This window comes from Vicugna pacos, chromosome 1, assembly GCF_048564905.1.
Source record: "Vicugna pacos chromosome 1, VicPac4, whole genome shotgun sequence".
In the NCBI taxonomy this organism is placed as follows: Eukaryota; Metazoa; Chordata; class Mammalia; order Artiodactyla; family Camelidae; genus Vicugna; species Vicugna pacos.
Window position 1 is genome coordinate 31,267,890 of NC_132987.1, and position 10,356 is coordinate 31,278,245.

At 42.8% G+C, this 10,356-nt stretch overlaps 1 long non-coding RNA gene across 2 annotated transcripts; it reads left to right on the forward strand.

The window, feature by feature from the left end:
• Positions 1-2,003: 2,003 nt before the first annotated feature.
• Positions 2,004-6,508, forward strand: LOC140696046 (uncharacterized). 2 transcript variants are annotated; one of them, XR_012071994.1, is made up of 3 exons: positions 2,004-2,125; positions 5,489-5,659; positions 6,153-6,508. It is a non-coding gene; the product is annotated as an uncharacterized lncRNA (long non-coding RNA). The 2 variants fall into 2 exon arrangements; XR_012071995.1 differs by lacking the exon at positions 2,004-2,125 and adding an exon at positions 4,128-4,360.
• Positions 6,509-10,356: the final 3,848 nt, after the last annotated feature.

Here is a 10,356-nt window from a genome sequence, read left to right on the forward strand (position 1 = left end):
ATCAATATTTAAGTCTTGGGATACCAGAAAACACACATTAAAATCATGAGGGGTCCTTAAACCCAGGGCTATTTGACAACAAACTCCAAGTGATAAGTGGGCCACTTTGATGTGGAAAAGCATTTGCAGAAGAGAATCTAAACACCACTCACTTCTAAACAAATAGCCAACACAGTTTATAAACAAAGTCTTGAATGTTTTTCTGGAACCAGGCCTGAATTTATAACCTCCTCAACTATATCTAGGGAACACAGCTTCTCCACTCACCGAAAATCTAATCAGAACAACTTCCAAATGTCTGTATTTTGAATGGCATGGTGAATTTGAAAAGAAAACCAGCTCAATGTTTTCTATAAATTTAGCTTTGCTTTTCTGAGTGGGAACATGTTGTAATAGAGCATGGACGAGGCAGACAGCTCAAATTCCAAGACAATTCCATCCTCACTTAGATCTTGGGCAAGAAACTAATCTCTAGGAACATGGGATTATAATTCCTGAATCTCTTGATTATTATGAGTTTTAAATAAACCTAAAATAAATGCCCACACCCATGGTTGGAATATATTACTGTTCATATCCTTCTTTTCTTCCAGAACCCCTTGTTTAAGATATTTACTGGACAGTAACCAGAAAAGCTGTTCTGCCTTGTATTAAATCCTAATCATGGCAGAATTCCTCAGGCCAAAATACAAACTGAAAGAGATCTCTTTTGCAGTTATGCATAGGAACCATGTATGTTCCCATGATATACAGGTGCGTATAACCAAATATCTCATCAGGAGAGGCCTACTGTCAGTTCTACTCAGGGAAATTAGACTAAGCCATGAAACATTGCTGATGTTTAACCATTTTATAATTACAACTCTAGGAATTTCCCATCGTTACAGATACCAAAATCTAGAGCAAGGGTTTCACGTCTGCCCTCCCTAGACTTCTTGGAAGCAGCAGGATCATTCGAAATTAGAATATGTTCATCCCAGTTCTTTCATTTATTAGCTGTGTGACTTTAAGAAAATCATTTAGCAACCTTGGGCCCTGGTTTCCTGATTTATGTAAGGTACATGGTAGGGGTATTTTCCTGCTCTGTAATTTTATGAGATTTAATGAGGCATAAGCGTTAAGTGCATTGAAAATGCAGACTTGGTGAGAATTTTTTTTTTCAACTTTGCTATAAAAGTTTTCTTAGTTGTCCCTTCCTTATCCATCCTGCCCTCTTTCCTTTGAAGCACACAAGACAGAGACCTTGATGATAATAACACAAAGCTGTGTAAACTTCTTCACGGGCTTCTTGAAATGCACTTCTAATTCGGCACACCGACCACAGCGGTGCTGGATTTCTCCTTAAACAAAAATGGTCACGGGTGTCAAAGGGATGTGAGTGAGTGTCCAGTGAACTGTGTCTAAATGATTTTCCTTGTGAGCAAAGCCAGCCTGGGATAAGCCCCTGCTAGTGAGGAGACAGAACATGCTTCCCAGGCCGAGGAGGCATTGTTCGAAGTAATGAGTTCTGCACCACTTGGGCCACAATTCACAGCTGAGTCGGATTTTCCGAGACAAAGAGCAATAACCAAATTGGGGTGCTCTTCAGCAAGCTTCTCCCAGCTGATAATTTTAAGTAGACTCATGAGGTGGTGAAGGAAAGGAGGCTTCGTTCTCCCTAATCTGCTGTGTCTTAACTGTGTCCTAGGAATGACAAGAGGAAACGTTTCTCTACCTTGGTCAATATTATGCCAGGGGTTTGTCACGGCTGTAATGGATTTCAATAGAGTCTAAACTTACGAAAAACGCTGAGAAATTATTCCAGCTCAAAAGTTAAAATGTTTAAATACCCTACTGTATTCTTTTTATCCAACTATCATAATTTTATATCCCCACTCCCTTTTCTTTTTTGCTCAGAGAAATTATAGTCATGATCCCTCAAGCGTGCAGACCGACACTATTCTTTGAAGGGAGCTGCAGGAGGTTTATGATGTCATGAAACACGGAGCCAGAACAAAGGACTACTGAATCACTCACCTTATCTTCATCTAAGAAACCTGAGAATTCAAGGGTTTCTGTTCCTCCCCAACTCAGAGCTGTACTTCCAAGACTGCAGGTTTTAGGGCTGACTCTCTACTACGAAAACGTAAGAAAATATCTGCCACAATGCTTCTTAGCGTATATAGAGAATCTTATCTAAAATGCTTAAAAACAACGTTCAGGGTTTTTAAAATCAAAGTTTAAGCAATTTGTTCCTGAATCTAGATGTCTGAGTGCCTGGCACTTCATCAACTGCTTTCCTTAAGAGAACCACAGATATTATCTTTACCCTGAAAACCTGAAACAGAACTAGAATTATTTCAGAACTCACAACGCTTGGTTCATTGAGGGCAGAAATCTAGATTTCTTTAGGTCTTATATATAACTAGTTTTCAACATGTATTTATTGACTAAATGAATAAATTAAGAAGAAAACATGTAAGCATTTTCCCAGTATAGTACCCTAACATAAACTAACTTTACCTATTCTATTTTTATAATTCTACCCTTATAGTTATTGAGAAGCTTGATCCTAAAAATAAGTTTCACTGATGTTCATGTGAGAAAATGTATCAAACAGAAGCAATGACTGCAGCAGCTTTTATGAAGAAATCCGGTGGAGCTATAAATCCTGGCTCTGCCCATCAACCTTCCCTCCCTTTGTCTCATCCCACTGCCTCTCCCCAGCCTTCCCCCAAGCACTGCCAATCTCATTATCCCATGATCTGCTAAACTGCAGTTTACCTCCTGGAACCAGCAGAAACACATGTCACTGAGAATTAGGGAATTGGAGCCAGTTACAAGCCACCAAGTAGGGTCACAAAGTATCTGAACCTGAAAATTAAGTTTTTCTATTTTTTTATTTATGAAAAAAGAAAAAACCTTAATTGGCCATTTTTAAACATTTCAGCTAGATGGATTGCATAATGTCTCGGCTTTTATAATGAATGGGATGGGAGAGAGAACTTTAACAGCATGTTATTTACTAATCATCTGGAAAGTAATATTATGTTGACCTCATTTGCTGATGGTGGAAGGATATTGTCTGAAAATTACCACTAATCAACATTTACTGTACTTGAAGGCAAATTATTTAAAAATAGGATACTGCAAGACAGTACTCACATATTACTTTATCTATTTTTATGCCACACTTTATCCCAGGAAGAATAACTCCGTTTTAAACTTTCACTAGCAGTTACATTAATTTTAACCAATATTTATTTAACAGCAACGAGGTGTACCAATCGTGCTGCCAAATATTGATACACCCTAAGAAAAAGCGAGCAAAGAAGCCACAGCTCCTTCTACATACCCCTTGAGTTGTGCATCCTTGCCAAATGCTAACCTGTGCGTAAACAAATGGGATTTTAAAAGGGGGATAGAGCTGTCCAGACACAATTTTAAGAAAAGGAAAATGACTCAACAGAAAGCTTGAGGAATCTGACTAGCTCCTGTTAAGGTTTCTTGAGACATTCCCTGCAGAAGATTAATCCCCTAAGTGATCAAAACGCCGTCGCAACTGGAAAAACAATCACTTCTTCTGGGAAAGCCTTTGTTTTTTTCATTGGCATTTTACTTTGGTCCATTTTGGAGCGCATCTCGTTTTCATTAACAAGCCAAAAGGAGGACACAGGTGTTGCCAGTTTGTACACGCCCGGCTTTTCACCTGCGGTAAGGCGGCACAGGTCTGTCCCCTTAATGCTCAAGAGCCAGCACCTGGCTGAATTCTTTTTAACGGCCTCACCAGGAAGTAAATATATTTTATTCGTCCCCACTTTCATGGGCTAGAAGAGGGAGGAAAAAATCTCAAATGCTACCCCCAAAAGCAATTTCTCACCTTCGTCTATGATCAAAGTGGTATTGTGTGGGAGGTGGGAGAGGTCTTTAAAATTTTAGTTGGTTACTATTTTAATGCTGAACTCCTAATTTCAAAATGAGATCATGAACTTATTCCGAGTTACAAACAAAGAAAATGTCTGGGGGAGCGGGGGATACGCGCCACAGACGCTCAACTGGGAACAAGGCTTCGGGGGCACTCCGGGCGGCGTCTCAGACTCGCGGCGCCGTCGCCATGGGAACCCCGCGCAGGCGCGGAGCGCGCCGCCAAATGGCCGGGACTTGCCCCCACCCCCTCGCGCCGCTCTGGTGCTCCTCGTTTATTCCAGGAAAGGGCAATGGAGTAAATCCTCCTCGAACTGAGAGCACCTGGTCTTCTCTCCCTGAGAGGTTCCTGAGTGGGGTCACCGGGCGCAGGAAGAACCGTGAGACTGCAAGTGTAATGGACACCGCACTCCCCTTGCTGGGAAAAGAGGACGTGCTCTCTCTGCGGTGTCTGGCGGTCAGAAACCAGTCCCGGGGGTCCCGTGTGGGAGGGGAGCCTCCTGCAGAGAGCCATGCTTTACCCTACACGGGGCGCAAACCCCACTCACCAAAAGAGACTCGAGGATTAAATTCTGGCGCGGGCTCACACATCCACATCCTTTAGAATTACGGTACCCCAAGACCAGCCGTGGTCCAGTTCTCCGCACAGGGGTTTGGGGAATTCCTACTCACACCACCACTCGAGAGCGTGTGCCGGCCGGAAACACCTGGACTGCTGTACCAGTCCTCTCTTTCTTTCCCGTTCCTCCTCAGTCCCCCAAAATCACTGACCTGTTCAACTTTGAGCGTTCGCAGATGAAGTATTCCTCAGAGTCCCGGACAGAGGGGCAGCCTCCAAAGTGCCGGCGTGATGAGTTATTAGCTCCTGATACTCCAACTCCAAAACCGTGTCGAGGGGCAGAAAAGCCCCCCAGAGGAGCACTTCTCCACACCAGCCTGCAGAAAACCCCGAGACAGGCTGGGCAGAGTGGGGCGCCACCGCCACAACCTGCTTTCTCATTCAAATCCTCACGCTCACTCTGGAGCCCCCTCCCTCCCAGCCCCGCAGCTCCCTCGGAAATCAGGAACTGGAGCTGGGGAGAGTGGACTGGAGTTCCCGCCACCTTCCACTGGGTGTCGGGGGCCGAGCTCTGCGCCTACACCTCCTCAGAGGGCAGGCAAGGGCCAGAAGCACTGGGAATGAAGTCTCCCTCCACCCGCCCCCTCGCTCAAGTTTCAAAGGTTCCCAAACTCAGGGAAACCCCCTTGATACTCAGTTTGGGGCTGTGCTCCAGAGAGCGTCTGTGGTGGAGAGGTAAAGGAGTTTGGCAAAACAAAGTTGGAGAGGAAGGGCGCAGAGATTGTGTGCAGTTTGCCCCAAAGTAAAAAGTTCCAGAACCACATCTTAAAGGAAATTTTGAACTGCCCATCTTATTTCGCCTCCTGTTTTTTAGCATTCTAAGAAAATAGCATCTATTATGCTGTTAAAACCAATGAGATCTGCTTCGAGTAGAGTGCAGCTAACACTGAGAAAGGGGAGGTATTTAACACTCTGCTTTTATTCTTCCCCCTCCCCCATCCACCCCCCCGCCCCGTCTTTCTCCAGGTGCTTCTCCTAAGCATTAACAGGCCATTCAATCAGATAAGTTGGTGGCAGGTGGACTCAAGCGGCCACCGTGCGATGACGTGGAGTCACGGCCCTGGCAGAGGAAAGCTTGCACACAGTTGGCACTCAAATGATGCTGAAACGATGAAATCTAGTCAGCGTCCTAACGTGGTGAGTGACCAAGTTGGTGCGGCTGCTGGAACGCGGACAACCGCTGGCCCAGGCAGCAGCGGTGTGATCCGGCTTCGGGATTCCAGGATTTGCATTTATCAGCCTTCATTCAACCTGCCCTATTGTTAGTTCAAAGCCTGGCTGGGAGGGACTGGGAGACGCTGCTCCTCACTCACCTTCAGTTTAAAATTCTCCACCAATAAGAAGGTCCTAGAAAAGCTGGCAGCTTGGAGTTGGCAGGGATTTTTCTGGGCTTAGTGACAACATAAACTAAAGTCATTTTCTTTTTCAAGCGTGAATTTGCTCAGGAAGTTACAAATGAGTGTTGGGGCTCCGAGAACCCGGCCTGGCTGCCCGTCAGCTTTGATGGACAGTTGGTGTGGGGTGGGGGGGTAGCACCGTGACCTCTCAGAGCGAGATCTAGGGTTTCACCTTTTCATCCCACTTCGCCGATACCATAGAAACAACTCATTTGTATTATTCAATTCAACAGAGGCAATTACAATGTTACAGCAAAGCACCATGGGCAAGAAGAAACTTTATCCAGAAAGCAGTCCTGGACTCTCAGAAAAAAAGGAAAAAAGCCACCAGAAGAGTTTTGGATTCCTTCCTGCCAGGGTACCAGGAAGAAATCAGTTTGGGAAAAGATGTATAAGGAAGGTCCTTTGGCTCCATGGAAGGAAACCTTCACAAATTTTCTTACCGCGCAGCAAATCCCCAATTTATAAGAAATAAAACAGATAACCTTCTACCCCTAGATTGCTTTTTAGAGATTTGTTTGGCTGGTAATCTCCATGGTGACTAGAAAGTACCCCCCTCCCTGGCAAAAAAAAAAAAAAAGAAGAGAAAGATACCAAGACCACCACTAAGGCAACCATGGAAGTTATCCACCACCACTCCCGCCAACCTCCTGTGTTTGTCTCTCATATGTGAAAAACTGCAGATGCCCATGGTGAAATAAACTCAGATACAAAGTTCATAACAAGCGCACTTGTTTGCTATGCATTCTTTATTTTGATGGTTTTAATAAAGTTCCCTAATTTTGAGAACTTCACATTTTTTAAATCATGCAATATTTCAAACCTACCAAAAACAAGGCAAACACCCATATAATAAACATGCTCCCCCGCCCCTTCTTTTTTTAAATAAAGCATCACAGATACAGCTAAAAACAGTATCTCCGGGCCCTTCTCCCCAAAGGCAACTATGCTGAAGTTGGTGTGAATCATACTTAATCAGGGTCTTAAGTGTATATATCTATAAATCTTAACTGTAGCTTTTCCCTCTGAATCTCTTTTTTTCACCATTAATCAGAGAAAAATTACCAACCAAAACCAAGAAAATATTGTTACATTGCTAAATCTTTAGATGCAGGACAGAACAATTTTTCCCAGCTTGTGACAATCAGAGGGAACAATAAGAAAGGGGTTAGACAGCGGGTAGTAAACAGCCTCTCTAGGTTACACAGACCCTTCCATGGTTACCAAACAGTCAATAGGAAAACAAAACAAATAATACCCCCTTCTTCCTTCGCTGGTTACAAGCGAATTGGAGAAAATGGGACCTCAGTTAATACTTCTTTGGGCAAGTAAAACAAAAGCCCTATATGGTAATAAAGTACCTTTTTTGAATGGTCTCTTGGTCACGTAAGCTAAAATCTTTTAGTAAGGATTTCCAAGTGTAAGGGACTCCTACGGGTAGCGCAATTCAAGGTTGAAAACCGCCCTGCTGAAAAGTCTGGGGTTGAATCCTCCTTGCTTCCCTATACACAAGGACCTCCATCCATGTAGGGAGCTACAGAAAGCCCTTTCCAGCAGTCCTTTGACTTAACCTCCTCCCAACAGTAAAAGGGCTATGAAAGCACCAATTTTTCTTAAATGCCATTGACTGGTGAAAGACATCCTTCCCAACCCCCACTCTCCTCTCGCTTCCAGAGCGATGACTCTCATTAATTATACTGGCACAGCACTGCCTGGCCTCCTTTCTAAATAGCTGCCAGATCTCTACATATCACCTCTGCCTTGATACAGAATGTGCCCTGACACCAAGATCACAGAAAATCCTGTAAAAGGTGCCTGATACATGGTAAGATGATTGATGTGCCTCATGGTGGGCCTGGTGTGCTGCATATCGTAAAGGCTTTCTTAGAAAACTGCACTAGAAATCTGCATTGGAAATAGCTTTTTCTAGCTGTACAAAAATCGTGCTTACAGCTGCAAAAATAGCTATATTTTAGAGAGTCAAATTTAACCAGCAGTCATCTTTAAGTTACATGCATGAAGTAAGGGAGTGAAGGACATGACTATCATCCCTATTTTAATCAATGCACCAAGAAATCAAGAGAATGACCGGAGAATTTAACAGTTACCTAGGAGTTGTTATCGCTCTTTCAACATCTATTTCTTAAGTACTTGCCATGTACCAGGCACTGCTTTAGTCTTGGCTGGAGTAGAGATAGTACTCCTGAAATACAGAGCAGTAGCTGTCCTTATAGCTCTGCATCTTGTACTGTTCAAGACTTCCAGATAAAAACCCCAAGTCAAACTAGCTTGAGAGGAAAAGGCAGTGTACTGACTCCTACCTTAAGATAGGAGAAAGGATAAGGGCTTCCGTCATAACTGGATCCAGGAATTCAGTCATCATTTCTCTCACACTCTTTCTCATGTTTGCTCCTACTTTTTCTCTCAGCTTTTTTCAAGGGTTTGATCCTATTCTCTCCCATTACCCATGAGCGTCCTCTACAGGCTAGTGGAGAGTGGAGCATAACCAGGGACAGATCCAGCTTCAGTCATCTCAGCTAATGATCCCAGGGGTAGAGAGGCCCTCTTGCTTTTACCATCTGTAAATAGGATTGAAAGGATTCAGACAGACCTGGTTCAAGTCACGTGTCCATCCATAGGTCAATAACTGATTGGCAACAAAGAGTATATATGTGGCCAGGCTCTGACTTTATATTCACCCCTATAGCCAGGAAGGTGGGATACTCTGAGTAGCAGCCCCACCAGAACTTCATGGAGTCAGGGAGGATTTGCTCATCACAGAAAAGGGGCTGCTTTTCCCAAAGGAGGGTAGGAAGGGATTTGGGCAGATGAAAAAAGCAGGTGTCCCTTACAGTGCCTTCTCCTGAATGTGCCACCAAAAAGACATGAATGCCTCTATGCAGATTCACGTGTGTATGATAGAGATAAAAATGAGAAGAGAAACTTCCTGAGTTCATCAAGAAGGATGGGGGATGGGGGCAGGCCAGTGTAAGTGCCACCAATCTTTCCCTCCCCAAATGGAGAGGCCTGTGTCCACATGCAGGGCCAGCTGTCATGCTGAGCTGGAAATGGGGGGGAAAAGGAACATAAGCAGGATAGATGATCTTGGGAAGAGTTGCTTGAGTTTGTGTTTTTCACTTTTTACCATGGAAATTTTCCACACAAAAGTAGAATAGTATAACGAAGCTCTGTGTATTACCCAGTCTCAACAATTATTAATATTTTGGCAATCTTTTGTCTATTCAGGCATGTGGGAAATTCATCAGAATACTTAAACTCATAAATTAACACATTTCTGCAGTGCTGTGATCTTAGTTAATGGAAAAAATGCGTGCCTCCAAAATAACTAAACTGAGTAAGACCAGTACATATGAGCTCTCACAAATGTTAATTATTTTTACTGTTATTATTGCCAACCTACCTAAAGCTTTTAAATGCTAATAAAGTCTAGACACTGAAATGTATTTGGCATACAAAAGAAAAAATTTAAGGCTAAACTCCTTATCAATAGACAATAAATAACATTTTAAATGATCCATTTTCAAATGAGCTATTCATATTTTTTTCTGTAACAAGCCCAAATATTATCCTTTTATACAGGAATGTCAAAATATTACAAGCAAATGCAATTTTCACCTTACAAATAAGGAGAAAATATAGGTTAATTTATTTGTCAAGCTCAGGAATGAGTTTGGACTAGATATCAGAATTCTAAACTCCAGGTTCCCTACTTTAGTACCGTGGCAAAGAAATTCATCCAGTGAATGCTGGGTGAAGGTAAAATAGCAGAGTTGTGCCTGTCTAGGTCGTTCAATTCAACTAAGATCTTCTTATACACCAGTTATACATCTCAGGGGAGTTTCAGATCCCAGCAGAGAATGAATACTTTTTAAAAGGCAGAAAGTGTGCTAATTAAAGTGACTTTTCCCCATTTTCTATTTTTTTCCAGCTTGTTTCACTGTTTTTTCTCTTGGGGGTTGGGGGAGGGAATTAAGTATTTTAGAGGAAACAATAGTGGCAGAAAAGGACATAGCCCCTTTTCCTTGCTCCTGAAAGCTTCACAACTCAGCTGTGTGTTTTGTTTCCAGAAAGGCCACCCACAGAGCCAGTATCTACAACTTTCGAGATGGCCAGAGCCTGATGGGCAAGACAGGCATATCACTGAAGTACTTTCTACAGCTCAGGAAATAATTTTGAAACTTTGAAATTAAATATTTCCATTAGGGAATACACTAGGTTTCCCCTTCCCATATGACCATTAAAAATACCTGCAGAATCCCATAATATAATCAAAAGAAAAATGAATCTTCATAATCTAATTGCAAACCACTGTTCTAATACAGCAGTCATTTTTATAGACATTGTGAACAAAAGTCTAGGCAAATGGGCAAATTGTATTGAAGAGAGAAAATGAAGAAACTGTGGTAAGACAATGCA